Genomic DNA, 24,237 nt, shown 5'->3' on the forward strand with positions numbered 1-24,237 from the left:
CTCACTGACCATTCTAGGTTCAGGAAGTGTGTGTGTGTGTGTGTGTGTGTGTGTGTGTGTGTGTGTGTGGTGTGTGTGTTGGGGGTGTGGTATGTGGTGTGTTGTGCTTTTCTGTGCATCTCTGTGTGTATGTGTGTGTGAACTTCTTTGTGTGTGTTTGTATGTGAATACTGTCTATTGGTTGCACACTAGTGTTCCTTTGTGTGTGTGTATGTGACCATGTGTGGGTGACTGTATATGTATGTGTGTGTGTGTGTGTGTCCATGTTTCCTGTATGTATAGGGGTAAGTATTTGTGTGTTTGTGAATACAGGTGCTTATAGGTGCAAGCCTGTTTCTATGTGTGGAGTTTAACCTCGTGTGCGTGTGTGTGTGTGTGTGTGTGTGTGTGTGTATTTCCGCATATTTGTATGTTCACTTACTCATCTTTAATGATGATGGGACCAACTTTATTGAAAAAGTACTGTGCCCTCTCACTTGGCATCCATCAAATATTGCATGCTGCTGCCCATCTTTCCGCATGTCCACGTAGATCACTAGAACAGAGGAACACAAGAACTACTGAAACTCAGTGGTTTTCAGGTATTTGTAGAGGCAAAAATATTTATCTGCTCAGAAATCCTTGGAGCAAACCAAAGGAATGTGGTACATGAAGGTGAGGAGGAGGCCACTGTGGCATATCAAGGTGTCTGAGAGGTAGGATAGCCTGGCTGAGGGTTTGTTTCCCTCCTCTGCTCTGGGTGAATGGTGACTGCACACTCAATGGTCAGGTGGCTTGTTGTATCTTCTCTGTATCCTGTTTTGTCTTCATCCACATTGCCTGCTACCACTTGCTTTCCCCCTTTGTCTAACCTTGGCTCAGTTAACCTTGGCCTTGGAGCTTGGCCTGCATGTTAGTCCTTGAGAGATTCTAACTTGCAGTGTGCTTCCAGCTGCATCTCAGTCTGGCAGAAGTCCCCTAGCCATGCTGTGGTGTGAGAATGGGGCTGTCTCAGTGAATCCCACTTAGGCTCCTGAGGGTCTAAAGCACTTGCCATGTGCTGTGTCTATAGCACTCAGTAACTGCTTTTCTTCAAAGTTGTTTACTCTGAGTTAAAATCAGCCTCATGGAGGGTTTGGAGAAATGAGGACCCTCAGACATTGCCTGCAGTGTAAAATGGTGTAGCACAGAGCAAAGCCACACACAAGTCTCAGAAAGTTAAACTGCAATCCCGAGGTGACACAGTGATTCCAGAACATGAAGTAGATGTCCACAGAGAAGCTAGGGGACATCAGGGTTTTATCAGCACTCCTGGGAGCAGCCTCGTGATGCCCATCATTTACTGAGTGGAATAGTACACTGTGGTCAGGCTCTTCCATGGAATATTGTTCAGCATGAAATAATACATAAAATCATTTGGCACTGACTTAGTCAGCCATTTGTTACTCAATCATATCCCTGGCACAAACACCTCACAGGAAGGAACTTTTTCTTTTGGATCCTGGTTATGGAGATTTTCTAGTTTCCTGAGCTCTTTGCTTCCCAAAGTGAGGCAACCTGTGGTAAAGGGAGCCCCTTTTGAAGGAAGTTGCTCACTTTGGGGGCAACTGGGAAACAGTGAACAAGACCAGTGGGGTAGTCCACGACCATCCAGTAGTCCTTTGCTGGGGAACATTCCTATACTGCACAGCCTGGGGAACTTCTTAAGCAGGGATAGTTAAAGAGCGAGGACCCCAGAGGGCCACCTGTCTATGCATTAGTTTATAGGATAGACACTTCAATGACTGAACTGCCTATCTCTCATGCCCTCTGTGTTATTCTCTCATCCAACAGGTTTACCTTCTTTTCGTTAGTATCCCTGGTGGTTGCTCCTTATGTTAATATTAACTGTGAAGCTAAACATGTTAGTGCATTACAGTGTGCTTGTATGTGTGCACACATGTACTTGTGTATGTTCATGAATTTATTGTGCATGTGAGTGAGCAAGCCTCCACTGAGAACACAATCTTCTAATGAACAGGAGCAAGAGAGCCTGGATGAAAGATTTGAAGGACCTGCTGAAGCAGAAGGAGCTGTTCACCCAGCAAGGGGACTTTACAGAAAAGCTGCAACATCACTTCAATGTCTTTGAGATGAGGTGGGAGCCCAGGCTGGGAGGATTGGTTAGAACCATGTAGGTTACCTGTCCCTGGATCTCTGTCCTTTTGGGATTCCCACCATCTGAATAGCTCCCAGCCACAGCCAGGGAAAGAACATCTCAGGATATTGTACTGGCTCGGTCAACAAGAACTTCTCCAGGAAACACTATGTTTGATCATTAGTGTTTCTGGGGTTGTCTACCCCTTACTCCCATCTGAGTTCTCTGGAATCTTCTCAGTTTCGTCTGTGTCTCCCCACAAATCTCCCTATGGCCGTCCTCAGCCTAGCAGGAGGAGGGTTAGTGATGGAGGACAGTGTGTGCTCCTACCACTTTATTTTCCTTCCAGAACATCACCTTTAGAGAGAAGGTCCTACCTTTGCACAGATCTGCATGCAGCACATTCCTGCTGATTACAGGTTCTCTGCAGTGTGTATCTGTTTCCTGTGAAAAGATTTTTCTGTTGTAAGAAGATTTAGGAGTTGAGGATTGAAGTGAGGGAGGATTCTGTTCTTTAGCAATAATCAGATCCTTCAGTGCTTTTCTTTTGTAGGCTCTCCTAGAGGGTCTATATTCAATTTGCAAGGTTGCTCACATTCACCTGTATCTAATCAGGGCCATGTATAGCTGCCCTGAACTGTTATTCAGTCATTACTGCATTTTTTTCTCAAAGTAATATATCTAGACAACTGGAGAAATGTGCTGTATTTTCTTGCCCAGTACAGTGTATTTCTCAGCTCATCTTCTAGCAGATTTTAAAATCTGAGGAAACAATCAAGGCCCAGGTGCACTCTGATCCTTCTCCCTTGGGGAGTACAGGGAATGACCTCAGCTGAAAGGTCATGCTGGATTGTCCAGCTGACTAGAGCTGGTTTAGGCTCAACAGCTGATATGGTAGGTCCCCACCAGGCCTGTTCCCTAACTGCCTTTCTCCTCTAGGTCAGAAAATCTGCAGTCTGAGTTGGAACAGGCCACAGTCCAGGATGAGAGCCTCCTGCAGACAGAGCTGCTGCAGCAGGAGCACTAAGTCTCACAGGCAAGTGAGCCACCCTTGCATCTCATCCCCAGAAAACATGGTGTTGGTGGGAGACTGGGGGCTCTTGACCTTGGCTTCTAGTGTGAATAGGCCTTGATTTTGTTCTGGCCTGTGGCCCAGCCAGGCTGCTTCTGGGTCTGATTGCCTTTCCTTCTCATATAGCAGATCTTGGGAGAACTGAGGAGGCCAAAGAAGCCACAGATGCCTTGAACCTATGACATTCTATACTCTGAGATCAAGGCCTCCTCCTCAGAAGACACTCCTTTAGAGCTGTGAACTCACCAGTGAGGAAAATACCAGCTGTCTTCCAGGTGATCCAGCCCCAATCAGATCTATGGGTCTGCTGACTTAGTCTTCCTAAAGAAAAGAAAGCATCAAAAAGGAGCTTGAGATACAGAAAACCTGAGCCAAGAATTACTGAGAACCCTGACATTCAATAGCAAGTGGCCACTGTGAGGGGTACTACAACATGAAGGGTAGAGATGTTGGTGAGCAAGACTATTTCTGTCAGTTTAATGTTGATAGCTTTGGCAAGCTGACTGATTTCCCAAGCCCTCCCTATGCGGTGTGAAATGTGTCATGGATGATTGTGTTGATGTCAAGCTGTTCCTGACAGACCACACCCAAAAGCATCATGTTTCATTCTCCAGTTGAGTGTTGAAGTTGACTGCCTTCCTACCATGTTTCCAAGGCCAGCCACAGGCTGTAGGTGTGTGCTTCTAAAATTGCAGCAAGAGAATGCTGCTGACCTTAATTGTTTTGTTTGGTTTTTGGTTGGGTTTTGTTTGCTTTGGTCTTTTGGGTTTTCTTTGTTATAGATTGAGCTTTTGCTATTTATTTGTTCTTTCGTTTGTTCTTGTTGTTTTGATATTTTGCTAAGGCTGTTCACTGTTTATGTTGACTGATCTATTTAAGCCCCTATTTAGTAAAATAACTGTATTTTTATTAATAATAAAGTGATTTTGAACTCTTCCGTCTTAGAAACAATTTCTTTGGTCAGGTGTGTTGTCTCACTCCAGTAGCCCCAGAAACTCCTGCAACATCAGAACACTCTTATGGGCCTTGCTTTTGCTATATATTGAGTTCCCAGTCAGCCAGGTCTACACAGGGCTTAGGATGTGGATATCCATTGTATGTTGGGAAAACTATTGATACTGTATCTTTGTGTCCATATATTTAGCTCTCCATCAAAGATATTATTCTGTATACACATTACCTGAAATGATCATGAGTACCCAATTAATGAGAAACATAACAATACTGCTCTAAAGCCTCTCAGGAAATGAAAACATTGATTAAGGAAGCATTAAATAAATCCATGGCATGCTTGCCACCTGTGGGGCTATGATAATGTCCTTTCCTGGGCTACTGCCAGAGAGGCCAGGAGCACTTACATGAGAAGAAGTATGGACTAAAGAGTACACTGTGTGACTTACTGTGTGACTACAGCCTCCTCTCCAAGACTTTTGTTTGTTTTTAATTTTGGGTTTTCAGTTTTTCTTTTAAATTTTCTTTTGTTTTCGGGGGAGTTTCAAGGGCAGAGCTCAGGTGTGAGGGAATGTGTTGGGGGGAAAGTGGGATTGGGATGCATGATGTGAAGCCAACAGAGAATCAATAAAACGTTTAAAGTAAAGAAATTAGAAACACCAGAGCTATCTGCTGTAGACAGATTAATCTCTCCCGCCTACCTGTATACAAATAACCTGTCAGAGGCTTAATATTAATTACAAACTGTTTGATCTATGGCTCAGGCTTCTTGCTAGTTAGCTCTTTCGACTTGAATGAACCTATTTCTGTTAATCTGTGTTTTGCCACATGGCTATGGATAGAACTAGAAAATACCATCCTGAGTGAGATTACCTAGACTCATAAAGACAAACATGGTATGTACTCACTCATAAGTGGATACTAGATGTAAAGGATAACCAGACTACAACCCACAGCTCCAGAGAAGCTAGGAAACAGGGAGGACCCTAAGAGGGATGCATGGATCACCTTGGGAAGGGGAAACAGAGGATATCTCAATGAGTAAACTGGGGTTGGGGGGATGATAAAGGATAGGGGATAGGAGATGAGAACGTAGGGAAACAGGATGGTCAAGCTGGAAAAGGGATGGAGTGGGAGAGCAATGAAAGAGATACCTTGATAGAGGGAGACATCATGGGGATAGGAAGAAATCGGATGCTAGGGATGTTCCTAGTAATCCGCAAGGATGACCCCAGCTTAGACTACTAGCAATAGTGGAGAAGGTGCCTGAGCTGGCTTACTCAGGTAATCAGATTGGCAAACAACCTAACTGTCATCATAGAGCCTTCATCCAGTAACTGATGGAAGCAGATGCAGAGATCCACAGTCCAGCACCAGGTGTAGCTTCAGGAGTCCAGTTGAAGAGAGGGAAGGGATTCTCTGAGCAAGGGGCATCAAGATTGTGATGGGGAAAACTACAGAGACAACCAAACCAAGCTAGTGGGAACTCATGAACTTTAGACCAAAAGCTGTGGAACCTCCATGGGACTAGACTAGGCCCTCTACATAAGCAAGATAGTTGTGTAGCTTGGTCTGCTTAAAGGGCCTCCTGGCAATAGGATCAGGATCCATCCTTGGTGCATGAGCTGGCTTTTTGGAGTCCATTACCTATGGTGAGACACCTTGCACAGCCTTGAGGCAGGGGGAGGGGCTTGGACCTGCCTCAACTGAATCTATCAGGCTTTGCTGACTTCCCATGTGAGGCCTTACCTTTTTGGAGGAAGGAATGGGGTGGTGGGTTGGTGGGGAGGCTGGGGGAAGGGAAGGAGAGAAGAGAAGAGGATCTGTGGTTGGTACGTAAAATGAATAAGAAATTTGTTTTTTTGTGTGTGGTTTTTCGAGACAGAGTTTCTCTGTGTAGTTTTGGTGCCTGTTCTGGATCTCGCTCTGTAGACCAAGCTGGCCTCAGACTCACAGAGATCTACCTGGCTCTGCCTCCTGAATGCTGGGATTAAAGGCTTGTGCCACCACCAACCAAATAGAAATTTCTTAATAAAGTCCTTTAAAAAAGTTTTATGCCAGGGGTTGGTGGCCCATGCCGTTAATCCCAGCACTTGGAAGGCAGAGGCAGGTGGATCTCTGTGAGTTTGAAACCAGCATAGTCTATAGAGCAAGTTCCAGGACAGCCAAAGCTACAGAAAAACCCTGCCTCAATAAACAAACAAAAGAAAGTTCTATAGTTAATATGTAAAGAATATATGTCTTACAAAATGTTTCTAGATAAATTTTAGGCAAAATACTAGTAAGAAATAAACATGCAATGGTTTATGAAGGAAAGTTAAGATGTGATTGGTTTGGATTGCAAATATAATAATAAATCTACCAAGTGATGTGCTCATTTAAGGCAAGAGAATAAAGGAAGGGATGAAATATGTTTGAGAGTAATGCATAACCTGCCTACTAGCACTATATGCTTTAATGGGAATATTATAGTACAAATGAAGTGCAAGAACTTTTTAAGTGTTGGATTCAAACCTACTGTCTCATACTAGGAAAGTATTCCAACACTGACCATATGAAACCGAAAAGCTTCTGTAAAGCAAAGGACACCATCATTGAAGAAAGAGGCAGGCTACCGAATGGGAAAAATCTTTACTAGCTATACAGTTGACAGAAGGCTGCTGCCTAGAATATTAAAACTAACTAACTAACTAACTAACTAACTAACTAACTAACTAACTAACTAACTAGATAAACAAATATCAAGCAAAAGAGCAACCCAATTGGACATTGGTGGTGCATGCCTTTAAATCCAGCACGTGGGAGGCAGAGGCAGATGATCTCTGTGAGTTCGAGGTCAGCCTGGTATACAAAGCAAGTTCCAGGATAGCCAGGGCTACACAGAGAAACTGTGTCTAAAAAAAAGAAAAATGACAACCCAATTTAAAAAATGGGGCTTGGAATGTAGCCAGAAATTTTCCTGTGTCCACTGGGCTCCTGCAGCCACTCAGACCCAAGTAAATACACAGACGCCTATGTTAATTAAAACTGTTTGGCCTAAAAGCTCAGGCTTCTTGTTAGCTAGATCTTAAAGTAAAATTAACCCATTTCTATAAATCTATACCTTGCCTTGTGGCTTGTGGCTTACTGGTATCTTTACATCTTTCTTCCTCTATGTCTGACTGGTGACTCATGACTCTTCCAGAATTCTTTTCTCTGCTTGTCCTGCCTATACTTCCTACCTGGCTACTGGCCCATCAGCACTTTATTAATTAACCAGTCAGAGCAACACATTCATAGCATACAGAGTGATATCCACAGCAATGGAACTAAACAGATAGTTCCCAAAACATGTAAACCTAATGGCAGATAAAGTTTTTTAAATGTTTGATTATCCTTAGCCATCAGAAAAATACAAGTTAAAACTGCTCTGAGATTTTATCTTACCCTAGTCTGAATAGATAAGGTTTTAAAAATGAAAACAAATGCTGTCAGGGATATGTGGAAAGGTTTTCACAGCTGGTAGGAGTGCAAAGTGATACAGCCAGCTATAGACATCAATGTAGCTGTTCCTTTGTCAAAAAGCTAGAAATAAATCTACCATGTGAACCAGCTATACTCCTCCTGGGAATAAACCCAAGGATTCTATATCTCACTACAGAGACACTCACTCATCCATGTTCATTTGCTGCCTTATTCCCAATTGACAGAAGAAGGTAAACAACCTAGATGTTGTCCATTAACTGGTGAAAAGGAAATGAAAATGTGGTATATTTACACAGTGGAATTTTAATTAGTTGATAAAAGTAAAGTCATAAGTCCACAGGTAAATGGATGGAGCTAGAAACAGCCATTCCCAGTGAGGTAACCAGACCCAAAAAGACAATACTGCATGCTTTCTCTCATTTGTAGATACTAGTGATGAATATTTACATATGCATGTTTCATTTGGAATACCCATTGAGGTCAGTATGAAACTGACTCCTAAGGACTTGCCTGTCTCTTTCATTATGTCCATGGATTTGTGTATCTATTAACTCTCATCAGAGCAACTTCTTTTTGTAGTAGATGGTAATTGACAGAGACCCACAACTGGACTCTGCCAGAACGCTGAGTCCTAAATGAAACACCTATCTGCCATACTCCCTCCCAAAGCTCAGCCATCACTTCAGAGGAAGAAGCAGAAAGACTGTAAGAGCCAGAAGCAGTGGATAACTACGAGGAAGCAGTTTTTTTCTGGACAAAACAGGGTAGTGGCACAACTGACCTCAACAGCAGTCGTGTTAGCATGTGCAAGACCTGTGTGAGCTCAAGCCAGAGAGGAGCCCATCATGAAGAGGGAGGTGAACCTGAAGTCCCACCCTAGCCAAGGAGGCATTGACAATCATTGCTGCTGGAAGAGGGAGAGCCAGTTTTCTTTAAGGGTGTATGTAGTCCCGCATAGGTAGACCAAATCCAGTTGGTGGCAACACAGATTTGACTGGATGGAATTTAAAGATAAAATGAGGACACAAAATCGAGTAGGCAGGGAAGAGCAGTAGGATATGATCAAAATACAGTGTATGAAATTCTCAATGCACTAAATAAAAGTGCAAACCTAGACAGATTTCTGAAACATTTAAAGTAAAATCAGAAGAGATGAAAAAAAAATCCAAAATTCAGTTGTTATTGTACACACATTTTTAGCTATAGAAATATGGTGTCTTTTTTATTTCAGTCACCTGACTCACTGCTTTGAGGTGTGTAAACCACTGACTGAACTTTGGGTTTACTAGATTTAGAAATATGACTAATATCAAATTTCCAATTACTTATGTTTTGTTTACATGCATCAAATATTATTTCCACCCTAAAGACACCCAGTGCCCTCATTACTACTGCTGTTGTTACTATAATTTTTTGTCACTGTTAGAATTCTCATTCATGTTAAAACCATGGTTGGTTTAAGGTCTGTTATTTCCATTGTCTAAATTATTTGTGTGTGAAGCTTGGAAGACTACCAAGGGTATTCCTGAGACTAAGAGAACAGGAAGGTGCATGGGCATGTTCAAGACTGGGTTCTTCCATCTGGAAACTCTTGGCATCACCAGAGAGAGACTTTCCATGTTCATCTTTCTCCTCATCATGACACAGAGCACTTTTCAAATTAGTGTTGTGTGTGTTGTTCCTCCAGAGGTACTAGGTAGTGGTTCTTCATCAGAAGCATCAGATTCAGAGTTTTCAGTATCTTCTTTCATCCTCTCCTTTAATCTTTCTCTGAAGTACTAGTTAAGAAATGAATACTGTGTTACAACTAGATGGGTCAGTGTTTCTTTGAGTCTTCAGAGGGAAGCTAGAAATGGACAGTTTTATATTCTCAGTCAGGTTTAGTTTTGTCTTGGTTGAGTTACTTTCTGCAGATAGGAAAGGTAGAATGTACATTTGTTTGGTTATACTCTCAACATTTATTTTTGGTTCTGTTGTGGGGTACATGTCTTCAAGCCAATCTTTTTGTTTAGTAGTCACTAGATATTGACACAGAAAAAAGACAACAATAATTTAATAATTACACGTTCTCATAAATGTTTAGCTACTCACAAATTACTGGACTGTCATTAAGAAGTGGAAACAGTCACATCTAGTCCTCAAAGCTGTCATCTCCACACCAAAAGGCCTACTTTAGACCCTCAGGCTGTGACTTTGTCTGGTGAGTTCCTCTCATCAACTCCACCTCTCCCCTCTGCCATATTCACACCCATAGGCACAGGTCAGACCATGGCTCACAGTTTCTTTGCTTGGTGTAGGTTCAGTCAAGAAGAAAATGCACCAGGTTTATCTGGCCTACCTCCTGTCCCAGAGCTCTGGCATTGTCCCTCTCTCAGGGAGGCTAGAATCTTACAGCAGACATACCACCAAAGAGAGAAGTCTGCCTGCTCAGAGATTAATGAAATAGAAACAAATAAAAGAACAGAAAGAAACAATGAACCTAAGAACTGGTTCTTTAAGAAGATAAATTAATAAACCTTTGCCCAACGAACTGAAAGAAGAAGAGAGATGAATAGGGAAACATTACAACAGACACCAAGAAATTCAGAGTAATAAAGGAATGCTTTCCAAAGCCTGTGTTCTGGAGATGGAGAGGTGCCTCAGCAGTTAAGAGCACTGGCTGCTCTTCCAGAAGTTATGGGCTTTCATTCCATTCCTAGTACCTGTATGGTTGCTCACAACAGTCTGTAATTCCAGTCCCGGGGTAATCGATGCCCTGGTCTGGCCTCCATGGGTACCGTATGGATGTGGTACACAGACACACCAGGCAAGTAAAACAAAAATACATGTAAAAATAACTAATAAATTAAATGGCCAAATTTATTTTTAAAACCTCTACTCCACTAACTTGGAATGTCTAATTTCCACATTCATTCAAACCACCAAAATTTTAAACCAAAATGAGATCAACAACCTAAACATAGCCATAACAAATGAGAAGATTCAAACAATGATTAAAAAGCTTTTTGACTAAACAAAGTCCAGGCCCAGATGGAGTAACAGCAGAATCTCACCAGACTTCAAAAGACTTACATTCAATCCTAATAAAATAATTAAAAAAAAACACAGACACAAAAAAGTCCTTTCAAATTGCTTCTGTAAAACCAGTAGTACTCTTATACTAAAAACCAGGAAAAAATACAACAAAAATAAGACTACAGAAATATAATAAGATAATACAAATACAATAAACAGTAATCTTAGAAAATGAGTAGTCTTTCTATATATATAGCATGCTCAGAAAGACATCATGAAAACACTCTCATTCACAATAACCTCAAGAAAATATGTCTAGGAACAAACCTAAGCAAGAGGCCTTGTTAATGAAAACATTAAGACACCAAAGAAAGAAAATGAGGAAGGTGTGAGAAGATGCAAAGATCTCTCATGGTCATGGATGGAAAGAATTCAATATTGCGAGAAATGGCTATTTTACCAAAAGCAATCTACAGATTCAATGCAATTCCAGTTGAAATTGTGGCATTCCTCACAGAAATTGGTGAGGGGTTCTGAAGACTCATATAGAAGCACAAAAAACACTGGATAGCAAAAGCAATCCCAAGTAAAAAGTACAGTGCTCGGGTGTCACAATACATGATTCCAAGTCATAGTGCAGAGTTATAGTAAAAAATCCTGCATGCTACTGTCACAACAGCAAGCTCATAGATCACTGGAATAGAAAAGAGAACGTGATTATAAGGCCATGCAACTAAAGACACATGCTTTTAAACAGACACCAATACTACACATTGATGTAAAGTTGGTACAAAGGTTATTGGGGAACCTGCCACTTTTGGATTGTATTTGAGGCCTGTTCCATAGGTGGGAATTCATGCCTGAAACTGTAAACCTGGCCAAAAGCCCATGGCTTGGGAGTCACAGGTCCTAAGGGGAATCTAGTCCTGTTATTTTGCTCAGTGGACATGTTCTCAACCTGCTTTCTAAATATTCATGAATATTCACATTGAAGAGTACTTTTCACATTAGTGGGGATTTCCGTGGAGTGTGTTTTTTCTTCAGAGGTACTAGGTAGTGGGTCTTTTACAAGACCAACATAAAATCCAGTTTTTCCAGAAAGCCCACAAACTACCTTTGTTGTTTCATGTTTGATGGGGCTGTCCAGCCCAGTGTATACTTTTCCTCCATCAACATATAGTCACTCTTGTCCCCAGGAGGAAATCTCGGAAGCATAGATTCTCTATCAAGAATCATCATTGCTGGGTCTGGAGATGGATGATTAGTTTGATTGGTTCATTACCAGTTATTCTGTAGTTGCTTTTATTTGGAAGTACCTGCCTTCAAAAAGACTTAATCCTTAAGAGTCACGCTGTATAGCCATAGCAAAAATATAAACAAATTAGTATTTGATAGTTAAATATCTCTACATATGCTTAGCTATTCACACAAGGCTCCCATTGAGAAGCGAGAATAATTTAAATTAGCCTGGAATAGGGACAAAGTGCATACTAACAAAACAACAGAATTTGGATAGAAATAAACACACCTAAGTATATGTTAAGTTTAAAAAACAATGAATTAGATGATTTTTAACATGGCAAAGCAATCCTTGTGTTAAAAGATTTTACCCCACTCTATCTGAAATGTGAGGCAGAAGAAGCTCTTTGAACTTGGCAGGGTCCCTAAACTGAGACTACATATTTAAGGCACCAGGAAGGAACGCCTCTTCCTCAAGCCTAACACACTGGCCACCATGTCACAGTGCTCATAACTTAGACCATCCAGTTAGTGTCTCAAAGTTGATCACACCTTCATCTAATCAGGAAATTATACAAATGAGAGCAGAAAGGCTATGCAGAAAAAGAAATTGGCCTTGAGTTGAAACATATTTCTGAAAATAAAAATTTCCTTGAAGTTACTACAGATTTTAATAGTTTATGTTTATCAAATGTTTCTATGCTATAGGGTTTTTTTAACCTAACTAAGAAAAAATTTAAATCTGTATTGAAAATTTGAGGTAATATCAAATCTGCTTGTAGGACTGAAAAATGAAACAAAAATATGTCTTTGATATACACTTTCATTTTGGGGATTGATTTTTTTTAAAGTATGCATGTGGGTATGTGTGAATGAGTACACGTGTCATGGAGGCCTGAGGTGACTGCCTTCCCTGAACCTGGATTTCCAGGAATTTGTGAGTCACCTGCCATGGGTGCTGGAAACAGAACTTGGGTCCTCTGCAAGAACAGTGTGTGCTCTTTCCCTGTGAGCCATCGCTCCAGCTTTTCACTTGATGTCTTTAATAACCTAAACACACGCTAAAACTTCCTTCTTCAGTCAGCAGGGATGGAGGACAAGATGGCTGCCAATGGACAGGTTGTTTGCTCTGTCCTTACCTAAGATATCATTGGCTCAGATGGTGGTTTTGATTTCTTTTCTTTTTAAAAGTCCTTGAGATCTATCTTCCTGCGAATTCTTCCCTTGACCAAAAATTAATAAATTTGATCACATATAATACCTAATATTAATTTGGAAACCAAATTGAATTGGGCTTAAAAGAAAGAACATTTGAAGTTGACTTCTGACAATATAAAAGTCACAGTTAGTAACGGTTTCATTTATTAGGTGTGATAAGTGTGTCTAATCTGCCCCTTTCTTTCCTAATGTTGAAGTTAGATGCTTCAACGCAATTAACTAGTTGCAGTGGAGATCAGAAACTGGAGTTAGAAAGGTCTGCAAACAAGGCTATCTCTTCTGCTTGCTCTATACCTTCTGAGCAGAGTTTAAGACAGAAAAGATGGCTGTTCCTTTTTAGTTGCTGTGACAACTAAATATGACAGAAATTAGTTAAGGGAGGAAGGCTGATGGCTGGAGGGAATTTCAGTCAATTACAGCCTGGAGGGCAAACAGGGTATCTTGGTCTGTGGCAGTGGTCTGTTGTTTCTCACACTATGGTAGACCAGAAAGCAGACCACTCAGAACTGGGACCAGAAGTGGTGATGGACATTAAAACCCATCACAGGCAACCTTCTTCGGCTAGCTAGGTCATGTCCTAAAGGCTAAACAATCTCCCAAAGTCAGAACCAATTGTTAAAGCACATGAGCACCAAGCCCCTGTGTGTTAGTGTAAAAATGTTTTTAGTCAAAGTGTATCAGAGGACTAGTGAGATGGCTAAGTGGATAAAGTCACTTGCCAGAAAGATTGACAACCTGAATTTAATCCCTGATGGGAGGAGAGAATTGACTCTCAAAAATTATCCTTTGACCTCCACACTTCTGCTATGATATAAATGTACATTTACTTCCCCCTTCTCCCAAATAAATTGAGACCAGGGTGTACTTGAACTCCCAAAGATCCACCATGTCTCCTGAGTGCTGGGATTAGCATGCCCAGCCTCCTTATTGCTGTTCTTACTACCTACATAGTCTCTGGACTTCAAATGTAAAACTAGCAAGCTGATGATGCCTAGGCCCCAGGAACTTAGCAAGCATCCTGAGACTGGATACTTATTTCCACTTGTAATATCTTGGCTTGCACCCTAATCATTTGCATCTCCAGCATTCATTCTGGGAGCTGGATGGGTGGCTCAGCCTTGAGAACACTTGTTGTTCTTGCAGAAGACCCGGGATCCATTCACAGCACCCACATGGGAGCTGACAACCATCTGTAAGTCCAATTCCAGGAGATCTGATGTCCTCTTCTGACCTCTGTGGGCAGTGGGCACACACATGGTGCACAGACAGAATGCAGATAAAACATTCATCCACATAAAATGAAGAAGTCTCCAAAAACACAAGCATGTTACTCACTTTCATGTTGACTGTAATTACTCCAGGAGTCTAATTGTTTATTCTCTCTGTTTTAATGAGTTCTCCTGACTTGTGTTAAAAGCATGTTTACTTTCTGAGTTTTTATTTCTATGGTCTAACTTATTTTCACTTATACCATAGATGGTGACTGGCAAGAGTATCCCTGGAAGTGAGGGTGTGAAGGAGGGACAGGATACGTTTGAGGCTGGACTCCTCTTTTCTGACACCATCTGCAATACTGCAGACATAGGCACACAGATGCAGCTTTCCCCTCCCAAGCAAATATGTTACTTTTTACGTCAGTGGGGATTACCTTTAGGGGTGTTTGCTCTTCAGAGGTATTAGGTAGAGGCTCTCCCTGAGGACAAACATTAACTTCCGGACTTCCAAAAAGTTTTCGAACCCTCCTCTTTAACCTCTTCTGGCGAGCTGGCTCCGATTGATGTAAATACTGTGACGTAGTTTGATCAAGAAACAGACACTTGCCGGGCGGTGGTGGCGCACGCCTTTAATCCCAGCACTCGGGAGGCAGAGCCAGGCGGATCTCTGTGAGTTCGAGGCCAGCCTGGGCTACCAAGTGAGTTCCAGGAAAAGGCGCAAAGCTACACAGAGAAACCCTGTCTCGAAAAACCAAAAAAAAAAAAAAAAAGAAAGAAACAGACACTGTTTCTTGTCCACAGAAATATATTCTCTGTCATTTATCTTCATTTCTGGGTCTTTAGATATGTTTTGCAATGGAAAGGGTGAGGATTGACTTTTTTGGTTTGGTTCTGAAATTAATATTTTAGTTTTGGGGTGTATGTTTTCAAAACTACTTTATTCTTTAGTAGTCACAGGGCATTGACATGCAAATAGTAGAAACTAATAATTAACAATGAAATATCTTCAAATATGCTTATCTATTAACAAATTACTGGGATATCAAGAAGTATAAAATGGTAGCTAGAATAAGAGAAAGTCATGAACTAAAAATCTTGGCCTTGCTATTGTCATTTAGACTAAAATTGATTCACTGTGTTTTAACAATTCTAAATCTGTATAAGGTGATTATTAATATTAATAGCCCCCTTCATCAATCTTTCTCTTATTCCAAGGTTGGGAAGTAAAAATGCACCTTATTTTCCCTTATATTTTTCTTTTATAAATAAACACTCATTGAAATATTAGTGTTATCCATATCATAGTACCTGTGAAACTTGTTTACAAAAACTCATTTGTCCATTTATTCACATTAAAAAAATCATTAAAATGCAACTTATAATTCATGCACACCCTCATGCTAGGACTGCAGGTTATACACTTCAGATATCCTAACCTTTATAAACTCATAGCTTTCAAATACCTTTAATATGTGTATGCATGTATCTAATTAAACCCTTCTAATGGGACAAATGTTAGAATATATACATAGATGACATGTAAGTGTATATCATTTTATAATGTAAAAAAAAGAAATTAAAATTTTAATATATGGTACTTGAATCTTCACTTCCAGAACTAATGACATTGGGAAACACATACTATTTAACTAGATGAAGATTTTAAACATACATTTAGTGGAATCATATAAAAACCACAGTGCCACTTCTTCACATTGTAAATTTTGATGAACAGATTAAACGTGTCTAAATTTCCACAACTTTTTGTTATTCTAAATACAGAAGCAAAGACAGAAATAGAGGAGATGCTCTCATTTATGATCCTAAAATAGGAGTGTCCAAGGGAAGATAAGCTTTACCTGCATTGAAGCTGAAGATAAAGGCACCTGGGAGATTCCCTGATCGCTGAAATAACTAACTGGACCAATTAAAACATATTTAGGTGTATTGTCACCATAACGTTTTAAAATCACTCTAATGTGTGTTTATTTCTGCAAATATCCTTGGTCAACCACCAGACATCTTCTCTTATGGGAAAATACTGCATTTAGTATTCCTCTCACTATTGCTTCCAGGTCATTTTCTTGTTCAGCCACCACTATCTACAAGGACTTACTGCTCACTCAGAATTTACCTGAGGCCAGTAAACAAACAATGTCCCAAATCAATCTGTGCAGAGGGGCAGGAGATGCACTTCAGATCCAGGACCATGGGCCAAACAATCCAGCTCTCAGGACAGCAGTTGTCTAATTAGTTCTAAAGGGGTTATAATAACACAGATACTTTACAAACTGGCTGTGGTGACTCTAAGTCACAGCAGGCATTGAGCATATTGTATTGTGTCTGCCTCAAGGTACACTCAACACTATTACTTCCTTGTCTTGGGATTCACCAATTACTTCCTGTATTTTTAAACTGTATTCTTACTTGGATAAAGACTTCTGTTTGGTAATGTTGTCCACTTCTAAAGGTAAATGAAAAATGTATAATAATTATAGAAAATTGTAACTCTGAAAATGATAGCGTTAATGTTTGTTTTACTTCAGCTGTCAGTTTGGCCCTTTTTCAGGTATTGCTTCACTATGAAATGTGAAAATCCTTTTAACATTCATATGAAAAATCATTTACTAAATATTCTGGATCCTTATTATGACTTCCTGATGTACCTTACATTAGGAATTTTCAAAACATTTGTGCTTCAAAAGTTGATTATGATTGGTGACTGCTTTCCCTACAACTTTTTCTCATGTTGAAGACATGGGGAGAGTTTAGCCCCTGATTAAAACAACAACACCCCAACACGTACACACAGGGAGAGGGAGAGAGGTAGTTCTTCTGTGTGCCTTGTTCTGATGACTATAGTAATGGATGGTTTTCTATCTACATGCTCATGTAGTTAATAGTCTCATTTCACCTGTCCTCCTTGCTCTTAAAGCAACACAGCCTTGTCTCATTCATGACAGTGTGTTGGCATTTCATTGAGACTGATGTTCTCTCCTAAGAGGTTGGTTTGGTAGACCATGAAATTGATTTCTGCCTCCAAGCATCCCTCTCTAGCATCCCAGAAGCCACCACATTTTTTTGTATTTTCAAACTACTTTTTAAATAATCCATTGAAAAATAAATGCTGAAACCACCACCTGGCTGTTTTTGTGTTCAACAAGCATTTTTGTGTAATGCTGAGTCCTTGTAACTCAAAACCTGTCCCAAAATTTACAGGAGGACAATAATTTCCTTCAGTACCAGGCCTTCATGAGTACAGTTAAGAGATCCAGATTCCAGGAGCTGTTGTTAGTAAACTCCAAGATGACAGCTTCATTTTATCTTCCACTTTGGAATTCACTACTGCTGAGGATCTGGTACACTGGGCTTTGAACGTACTCTTCAGAATCATGTAGAAAGGGTCACTGTTGAATGAAAGCCCAAGAGAGCCTTGAACCTAGCCTTTCCTTTGCTCCCAGTTTTTTCAGCAGCTAATTCACCCCAAAATCATGAGATCAGTGATGTCTAGTGTTGTGTGTGTGTATGTGTGTGTATGTACATGTGTGTGTGTCTGTGTATGTGTTTGTGCCTCTATGTGCTGGTTGTGTGAGATTTCCAGCTTGTTCTTGTATGTGACCCCCAGGCTAGCTCTCTGGGGGAACTTCCAGGGATTTCCTGTCTTCATCTCCAGTCTCTCAGTAGACTCCTTCAGACACAGATGCACCCTAGCATGAATATCAGGTCTTATGTTGATTTCTGATACTTAAGCTTGCTTCCTTACAAACAAGTGGTAAATTTTCTAATGTCTGAACCAAATCATAACCCGATATGTTTGGCATGATTTCACACTGTTTCAGGTGTTAGAAGTTTCCCCATATGCTTCAAAATTGTAGCCTCTACCAATTTTCATGAAGCTTGTAATTAAAAAAGAAATACATGTAGAGACAATTGGCTAAATAGGCCTGCCTCCCAACACGATGTCCTAAGTTCAAAATCCAGAACATAAATGGTAGAAGGAAAGAAGCAACTCCCTGAATTGGTCCTCTCATCTACACACACACACACACACACACACACACACACACACACACACTGACACATAACCACACACTGGTGTTCATAAAAGGAGTTCATCATTTCTGACACTGAAGCAAAGGGAATCCTCAACAGACTACCAACATTCTTGTACATAAACACTAAACCTCGACACAAGCTCCTTAGTCCTCTTAACCACTGTCCAAACTGAGAACTAAATTACCAATTCTTTTAAAAACTGTCCTGTTGCAAGACTGTCTGTTTTCAAGGACATCTCAGCCTACTGCTTTCTCACTGACTCACCAGCTGAGTGGCACATTTACCTAGACAGAACCACAGTTTGGATATCACCATTGTGTCTAAGTACACATAATACAAATCACATTCACTCTCATTGCATCCACAGTATGCCTTTGACCTTGTTACCCTCTGATGTGTCCTTTTTCTTTTTCACTCTCTCCTGTAATTCCCCCCTTTATTATCCTAACACCCACTATCCCTACTATGAGACACTCTACCAAGAACCATCAGCACACAATCACCTGCTGGTCAAGTACAAAGACTCAACATAAACTCACAACACCCTGCACTTCTCACAAGCCAACACCTGTCAAGACATCTTGAAATGCACGATGAGCAACCACACACTACTGCCCCTATACCCAGACTGTGATTCAGGCCACAGGCTCTGCTCTTCATGAAGCACATCATCCTGTGTCCCCATCTCACTCCCACCTAGGCATCAAGTTTTGCCTCTCAGATACACTCAGGAAAGTTAGTTTGTGCATGAGGACACCAAAGAGGTCATCCTCCTGTCCCTGAGGAAAGCTGGGCTTGACACAGTGGTTTCAAGTCAGTCAACAGAGAACTAGGCATAATGACTACCTGCTGTTTAAATCATTATTAGTATAATGGTCCAAGATTCAATGCAGTTCATTCCTCTAACAGGTCATCATCTGTAGCTGAATGGTCATTTTCTCCACCTTGTTCATCTCCCGATCCTGCTCAGTGAGGGGAGAGTTGAAATGATGCCTTTCTAGTCATTCATGGAGGTAGATTAAAAAACTGTATTTACATAATTGAATGTCATAGGGCCAGGAGAGGTAATGCTATGTTTAGGGTAAAAGGGCCAAGGAAAGAACTTGACCATGAAGCTCTGAGATCAGGGCCAAGGAAAGAACATTTTGACCCCAACTTGATTCTAAGCCCATGACCAGTTCCAGGAATAAGAATCCTATCAATCTCTGAGCTTGCCACCTAATCAGTTCACAAAAGTCTCATCAAATCCAGGCCAAACTGGAAAGCTCCACACTCCCAAGAAACCCCTTGTATAGACTGCTTTCTGCTCAGTTCCCTGTGGCTTTTCACCAAAGCAGATGAGCCACCTTCTTGGGGTTTCCATCTCAATAAGTATCTTGTGTGAGTTATGTTGTGTGGTGTGACTTTGTGGTATTTCTTCTCTCCTGATTTCCAGGATACCTTTCAGAGTAGAGCTGTAACACTTGCATTGGGAAACCTCCCCCTACCAGAGCAGAGCTGTTACATTGGCACTGGGGAAACCTTGCCTGCTGGGGCAGAGCTGTAACAATTCTGTTGGGGAAGCCATTCCCCCTAAAGCTGTAATACTTACACTAAGTACCAAGTAGAGGCCTGGGGAAGAAGTGCTTGGAACCTTAGTAGCTCTGAAAGAACAGGGCAGCTATCTTCAAGCTGGGGCACATAAGCCACATCTGGGTCCCCCACCACAATGGCTAGATATGTACCTCAACACCCACTGCAGTCCCATGGGCCCTAGAAGCCATGCTGGTTTGGAGTACAACCTCAGCTCATATCAGATGTGGTGCATGAAATCCTGGAGTCCATAGTGCTTAGCAGCACCAAGCCTTGACCATCTGTGTCTAGTACCAAGAGGAATTGAATGGCTGGAACCTTGGTGAATGCCCAAGGGAGTTAATCTACCTGTTAACAGCATCAGATATCCATACAACATAAAGGAATCCGCTGAGGGTGAATTTCACTAACACCCTATCCTGACAGGGATCCCTCATCTATCATTCTGTGCCTCTTGATGCCCTGTTTCGACTCTGAATGAAATTAAGGAGCTTCCCCAGCACAGTAGCTGCAGATTGATAATTTCTAGATCTCTGTCAAACTAACCCCAGAAATCCTCTGTGTCTGCTATTTAGGAACCTAGAGAAGCAGCATAGACCCATTGTTTCCCAAAGTATCCCAGTTGCTGAGCCCCATTAATGAAGGCCCAGCTCAAGTCCTACCTCCTCCAGGAAGCTCCCCATTCCCTACACAAAACTCACTGTACCTTCCCCTGTAACATTTATTTCTTGATGTTTTATCCTGAGACAGATGACCAGATTCCTTCTGTCTCTCTCTCTCTCTTCTCTAGGCTGTCCATTCTCTTTCCCAAGTAGCTTTCTCAGTCTCACCAACATGTCTTTGTGACTCCCAGAGGCACTGTACAAATGTCCTAAATGGCAGTTGGTGTTGCCTCAACAGTGGTGACATCAAGAGGATGCTCAGGGCTCTCCAGGGTAGAATAGAATGTTCAGGGAAGGTACTGTTAGGGTCACTGCCAACAGCCTTCACCTACGTGCCACTGAGCTCTTCCCCAATTAACCAATAGTTGCCCTTTCCAGGAACATTCCCATGGACACAGGGGATGCCATTCTGCACCTCCTCCTTACAAAACCAGAGATCTCTCTCTCTGCCTCATTAGAACCTTTTCATTACTTATCTGTAGAGAGTTCAAGACTCACTTTTCAAAAACAGCCCAGGGAATGGCTCTTCCCTTCCTAAGATCTCTGATCAATTAGATGAGAAATAAAAGTTTCTAGGAAATGAGGTTAGGAAGTGTACTTGTTTGACCCCAGAACAAATGAGTGACATGAGGTGTACTGTGTCCTTTTAGATGGTGTATTACACTGACAAGCCATATTAGCCAAGGTTAGCTCTCTCAGGAATACCCGATTCCAAAAGCCAAGGGACAGGACCTGCCCTACACACTGCTTCATCTCAGGCAAACCTGACACACAGAAGCATACACATTCAGGAAGTGACTGGCAGAAGAGACTCTGCCCTAGCAGGATCTGAAAGCCCAGTGGAGTCTCACCCCACTCCGTGGCTATCAATTCACCCACCACTTTATAGGTAGGGGGTGTCTCAGAGGTGAGCTGCTTCTTCTGCCTCCCTGCACAAGACAATCTCCTTGGGATGATTCACAGTTGCACAGAATGCAACTTGGCTTCAGAGTCTTCAGTCCTCTTTTGTCAGAGCCAGAGGAAACCTGGTACTATCCACAAGCACTTAGGGAATGGGGGCGGTGCCCAAGTTCTTCCTGGATGCTGCAGACCTTCATATTGGTGGAAATGTCATGCAGGACAAAACTTAGTCATCAGATTCACCAACACTTCCTCACCTGTGCTGTCAGGAAAGGGACTATCTCTGTCCTAATACACTGCCTCTAAAAGCTCTCAGGCTACACTGGAGATCTGGCTGCCTCCCACACAGCTGGGACCTCAGACACCTTAGGACTCACTGGCAGACAGCAATGCTTGGTGACTCCTGCCCTGCTAGTGGTTGTGATATAAAGTATGAGAACCTCAGGCTTTGCCAGGGCAGTTTCCCCTCCCTGTTTTTAGTGCAACAATTCCTAAAGGAATGGAGTGGGGATGAAGAGAAGTGATGGTACTAAAATAGTTCCCCTGATTCCTTCTTCACTCAGAGGGAAAGCAGAAAACCTCCAGCAGAGCAGTCTGTCAGCTCCTGGCTGTGCCAAACTAAACATCAGAAATCCTTGACTCTGAGTCTACTCTTTAGGAACCCAAAGAAGGATAGGCCCATTGCTTCCCAGAGGAGCTGCTGAGCCCTCTTCCTGGGAGGTCCATGTCAAGTCCAACTCCTCCAGGAAGTTCCCAACCCCCTGTCCAGGAATCACAGTGCCTTCCCCTGGAACATTGATTTCTTGCTGTTTTACACTGAGACCAAAGCCCACCTTCCTTTGGTGTCTCTCTATTATCTCTGTGCTCTCCATTCTCTCTCTCTAGTAGCCTGCTCAGTCTTTTCAACATGTCTTTGGTTGAAACACATAGGCACTGGACAAATGCCCCAAGGGTCATTGGTATCTGCACAGCACTGGTAATATCAGAGATGATGCCAGAGCTCTCCAAGATACAAGAGATTGTCTGGGCAAGTAATTACTAATGTCACACCTTACAGTCCTCACCTCCCTGCTAACTATCTCACACCAAACTGACCTGTAGCCAAGGTGCCCTTTCCAGGAGCCTCTCCATTATCATAGCAGAAGGATAGAAGAGAAAATGTCACCAGCTAGACACAGATGGAGCACTGGGTTCAACCAGATACTGCCCCCTCAGTGAGCTGAAATGACATGGAGGGCAGGAAGGCTGCAGGGGCTGCTGGGACTGCTACTCACCTATGCCCTCTGAGGACTCCTGAGGCCCGTGATGCCTTTCAGATAGAGAATGACCATCAGGCATGGCTGTGTCTTCTCCAGCACAGCATTCAGGTAATAGAAGTGGTACTAATGACCGCATCTATAATTGCTTTTATTTTCCCAATCCCCAGGGACCTCCCCTTAAGTAACCTGTCACTGAAGAATTAACTACTGGCCCAGTTCAGTAAAGGTCCAACCTGAGGGAAGTTTGCAAACTCTCTCTGATCCCCCCAAAGTGGTGGCAGGTGGGGGCTTGCCACAACACCAATGATTATGCTGGGTTAAGATCTTCCACAACTGGGGTAGAAGATAGAAGCTGCACTCCTCTTCCCTACAGACCCAAGCACAGAAATATGACTAGAATATTCTGCTAAAGGTCTAAGTCCCTGTAGTCTTGCTGTGAAGAGACACCATGACAAGGCAACTCTGATAAAAGAAAGGATTTAATTGTGGGCTTGCTTACAGATTCAGAGATTTACTCCATTACCGTCATGGTGGCACCAATGCTGCTGCAGCAGTAGATGAGAGCTATGTCCTGATCTGCCAAGAGAGAACTGGGCCACCCCTGGCTTCTGAAACCTCAAAGTCCAACCCCCAATGACATACTTCCTCCAACAAGGCCACACATCCTAATCCTTCTCAAGTGATGCCACTCCCTGATTACTAAGCATTCAGATATGGGAGCCTATGGGGACCATTCTTATTTAAACCACCACAATACCCCTGTTCCCAATGCAAGATAGATCTCATCCTCAGCATAAGTCACTAGGCATCCCTGGATGGCTCAGATGTCTTATGTATAAAATAGAATGATAATCCTGAACACAAATCTTGTAGGAGAAAGATGTCTTCGATTTTTTGGGAGCCACCCGGTACTTCCCCACTCCCTGGTCCCCTCTAACCTATGTTCAGCTGCCATATAACACACTTCCTCTTACTTTGAGCATTCCTGAGGCCTGGTTACTTTCCTTTTTATTTCTGCAAGGAACCTGGCCTCCAGACAGGTAATATGCTTACTATTGAAGGTGGTGCAAGTGTTACAGCTCTGGAGGGAAAGGTATCCTGACTTGTAGGGTAGTCAGGCCATACCTGCAAGTGTTATAACTCTGGAGGGAGTGGTATCCTGACTTGTAGTAAGGCTATACTTACAGCTGTGAAGGGAGGAATCCTGGATACCTACAGCTGTGAGGAGAAAGTATACTGACTTGTTGGAAAGTCAAGGTATAATTGAAGCTGGGATGCAGTGGGAGATGGTCTCCAGATAGGATGTAGCAATGTTACTTCCCTCTGAGAGGGAGCCATTACAGATGAGTTCTGCTCTGCCTCTTCCCCCTGAAGAGAGCTTCCCAGCAGAGGTATCCTTTTCTTCTGCTGCTCTGCTCTCCTATATGGTGATATTTTATTTGTACTGAAATGTGATTTTATTTGTATGTTAATAAATAAAGTTGCCTGGGGGTCAGAA

General features: G+C 42.0%; 1 protein-coding gene and 1 long non-coding RNA gene across 3 annotated transcripts in view; one reads left to right on the forward strand and one right to left on the reverse strand.

The window, feature by feature from the left end:
- The window catches only part of LOC131919654 (disks large homolog 5-like), a 406,205-nt gene that overhangs the window by 215,372 nt on the left and 166,596 nt on the right, over nucleotides 1–24,237 (forward strand). The window contains exon 5 of one of the 2 annotated variants that reach the window (XR_009381324.1): nucleotides 2,000–2,116. The gene's annotated coding sequence lies outside the window, so the exon portion shown is untranslated. Of the gene's footprint in view, nucleotides 1–1,999; nucleotides 2,119–24,237 lie in introns of those variants that run through there. The other variant, XR_009381325.1, reaches the window with a different exon arrangement.
- Nucleotides 41–4,509, reverse strand: LOC131919673 (uncharacterized). Its single transcript, XR_009381355.1, has 3 exons — nucleotides 3,435–4,509; nucleotides 2,494–2,560; nucleotides 41–535 (listed from the first exon to the last, which is right to left on the reverse strand). It is a non-coding gene; the product is annotated as an uncharacterized LOC131919673 (long non-coding RNA).

This window comes from Peromyscus eremicus, chromosome 9 (genome assembly GCF_949786415.1).
Source record: "Peromyscus eremicus chromosome 9, PerEre_H2_v1, whole genome shotgun sequence".
Lineage (NCBI taxonomy): Eukaryota > Metazoa > Chordata > Mammalia > Rodentia > Cricetidae > Peromyscus > Peromyscus eremicus.